The 3,724-nt window shown below is 46.4% G+C and overlaps 1 protein-coding gene across 7 annotated transcripts in view; it reads left to right on the forward strand.

The window, feature by feature from the left end:
* Positions 1-3,724, forward strand: part of LOC111952472 (membrane-associated guanylate kinase, WW and PDZ domain-containing protein 2) — a 289,912-nt gene that overhangs the window by 107,291 nt on the left and 178,897 nt on the right. The window lies entirely within an intron of this gene.

Genomic DNA, 3,724 nt, shown 5'->3' on the forward strand with positions numbered 1-3,724 from the left:
GACTGGAGACGCGACCACAGACTGCAGGTCGCCAGGAAGGCACAGGCCGTAGCTGACATAGACACCTGCTCACACGCAGCATCTGAAGAAGGCAAAGAACACGACAGGCGGAACAAGGACACAGGAACAGCAAACATCAACAAGAATCCGCACAAGGACAGGAGCGGAAAACAGAGGGAGAATATGGGACTCTAATCAGAGAGGCAAAATAGGGACAGGTGTGAAAGAGTAAATGAGGTCGTAGGGAGAGAAGAAACAGCTGGGAGCAGGAACGGAACGATAGAGAGAGAGAAAGAGAAAAGACCTAATAAGACCAGCAAGGAAGCACAGACCAAACATGATCAAAGACAAAAAACATTGACAGTACCCCCCCACTCAGCGAACGCTGCCTCCTGCGCGCACCGAGGAACCCCTGGCGGCACGAAGGAAATCATCAAATCACGAACGGTCCAGCACGTTCCCGCACGAGATGGATCCCAACTTCCTCTCCTCAAGAACCGTAATCCTCCCAATCCACTAAGTACTGGTGACACAAACTCACCCAGAGACGCCATTCCATTAATCTTCCGTGTACTTTGTCAAATAGGCCAGCGCCCCTCGAACATAAGGACGGGAGGGGGCGAGGGAAAGACGAACGGGGGCGCTGACAGAAAAGCTTGACAACATGGAGACATGGAAGGACAGGGTGCGACGCGACGAAGATCGTGTGCGAAGAACGCAGTCGCGACAAGCGACAGGAATTGACACGACCTGAGAGACACGGAACAGGACCAATGAACCGCGGAGGTACAACATTGCGAGAAGCTGGTCGTAAGGGGAAGGTTACGGAGTGGAAAGGCCACAAAGCGTCTCATGACCGCGACCAATACCTAGGACTCTTAATCCTACGTTGTATTGCGGCTCTCACAGTCTGCCGCCCTGTAACGGCAAAGTGCAGACCTAGACCCTCCCTCCCAGGTCGCCACAACGTTGGACACAAAGCCTGAGCGCGAAGGGAAACGCTGGACTCGGCGAGCTGGGACGAAAACAGAGGAGGCTGTAGCCCCACAAGACTACTCTGAAGACAAGGGGAAGCCGGTAAAGCGAGGACGAAGGAAGACCGGTTGTGAGAACGTACTCAGGCCCAGTGGGAGCTGTTTCTGCCAAGACGGCAGGGTTTCGAAACGAAAGGCGTGCGTAATATAGCGAAACCAATCGAGTGATTGGCCCTTTTGCGTTGACCGTAGACTGGGGCCATGGAAACCCGGAAGAGAGGACTGACGGAAGCACCAAGTCAAACGACAGAACCCCTCCAAAACTGTTGACGTGAATTTGCGGACCTCTGTGCTGGAAACGCGCGTCTATACGGGAAGGCCATAATTTCTGAACACATTCTCAATGATGGATCGTTCCTCTCTATTGACGAGAGGATTTCAGTTTCCTGTTTTGGATTACCATTGATTATATCCAGGAGAATCATTATTTGTTTAATACTGGAATAAAGACTCTGTTACTATTACGTCGCTTTTGGGTCCTCATTCATCAGCATAACATTATCATGGTCCACACACCAACACAGTCATGAAGAAGGCATGAAAACGCCTCTTCCTCCTCAGGAGGCTGAAAAGATTTGGCATGGGCACTCATATCCTCATAACGTTCTACAGCTGCACCATTGAGAGCATCTTGACTGGCTGCATCACCTCTTGGTATGGCAACTGCTTGGCATCCGACCACAAAGTGCGACAGAGTGTAGTGTGTACGGCCTAGTACATCACTGGGGCCGAGCTCCCTGCAATCCAGGACCTCAACTCCAGGCAGTGTCAGAGGAAGGCCCTAAAAATTGTCAAAGACTCCGGCCACCCAAGTCATAGACTGTTCTCTCTGCTACCGAATGGCAAGCGGTCCGATTCATCAAGTCTGGAAATAACAGAACCCTGAACAGTTTCTACTCCCAAGCATTAGGACTGCTAAATAGTTAGTCCCGGTAGCTATTGGTTAATTATTTAGTTATCTGCATTGACCCTTTTTGCTCTAACTCTTTTTTGACTCATCACATATGCTGCTGCTACTGTTTATTTTCTATCCTGTTGTCCATTCACTTTATCCCTACTTATGTACATATCTACCTCAATTACCTAGTATATAGCTAAGCTATTGTTACTCGTTGTGTATTTACTCGTTGTGTTATTACTTTTCTATTATTTATCTTTTTTTCTCTGTGCATTGTTGGTGTTGGGGTTCTTTTCCTTGTTCCTTGTCAATCATTGGCTCATTGGTGAAATTAGCATTATGACAATATTAATGCAATTGCAGACAGAAGTTGACAACAGGAACATAGCACTAATGTTTCCGAGTAAGTTCTGCAAAATAGAAAAGGTCCCAAGTTGCTTTTATCATGCTTGTAGTCAGCCCGCTGTGATGTAACTGCCTACGCCATTACCTTCTACTCATGAGACCAAAACCATGCCTACACAGCTATATAAACAAGACTTTTAGTGTTATCTAAAAGCATAGCAGTAAATGTCCAAGTTGATTTATAGTGGATTGTCTGACTAGTCTCTTATATCTTACACTCCCTGGGGGTCTCTGCATCTCTTTTATCTTTTAGGCTCTTCTCACAGACACCCTGAACTCACTCATCTCTCTTCTTTATAAGAGGCAGAGACTAGAAAATTACCGTGGAACAATGTTAAACCTCATAATGTATAGTGTTAATCCGTAGTCTAGGACCCTATAAATGTAAGGAGGGAGGGGTCTTATAACCTGATAATAATCTTATAAACATTTGGTACAGCCCCTATCATGACCCCAAGGTGAACCCCCGACATTGGGAAGGGCCTGTAAGTAAGCATTTCACTGTTAGTCTACACCTGTTATTTATGAAGCATGTGACAAATATAATCTGATTTGATTTGACAGACACATGCAAACACATACCGACTTGAGGGACAGACGCAAGCACTGCCTCTCATTGTCACATAGAATCCCCTTCTCTTACTGTATTAACATCTAAACGGATGCACACACACACACACACACACACACATACACACACACACACACACACACACACCAGAGTCTGGAGCTTAGAGCAGGGTTAATTGCAGCTTGGTAATAATGTTCTGTTTCTCCAATGTTGCTGTTTCCACAGTAAGCTGTCTGATTGTGTGTTTGTGTGTTGTGTGTGGCCGGCTGAGGGGCATGCACAACATTAATCTCATCTGTGAGCCAATCCCAGTGCAGCAGGAATTCCTAAATCCATTGCAGCATTCCCACTGGGGAGGAGGGCACAGCTGTGTGTGTGTGAGGGTGTGTCAGCAGCCTGCCCACAGCATTTCACCTTCTTTCCTTGGTTCCTGGTCAAAGCAACCAAATGAATAAATTACACCAGTGGTATAGTGGTCCCTGGAGAAGTGCATATACAGTAAAGTTTACAGACCCCTTAACTTTTTCCACATTTTGTGACTTAACAGCCTTATTCTAAAATGGATTAAATAGTATTTTTCCCTTATCAATCTACACTCAGTACCCCATAATGACAAAGAAAAAACAGGTTGTGAAATGTATATACCACATTTACATAAGTATTCAGGCCCTTTACTCAGTACTTTGCACCTTTGGCAGCAATTACAGCCTCAAGTCTTCTTGGGTATGACGCTACAAGCTTGGCACACCTGTATTTGGGGAGTTTCTCCCATTCTCCTCTGCAGATCCTCTCAAGCTCTGTCAGGTTGGATGGGGA

This window comes from Salvelinus sp. IW2-2015, linkage group LG26 (assembly GCF_002910315.2).
Source record: "Salvelinus sp. IW2-2015 linkage group LG26, ASM291031v2, whole genome shotgun sequence".
Classification (NCBI taxonomy): Eukaryota; Metazoa; Chordata; class Actinopteri; order Salmoniformes; family Salmonidae; genus Salvelinus; species Salvelinus sp. IW2-2015.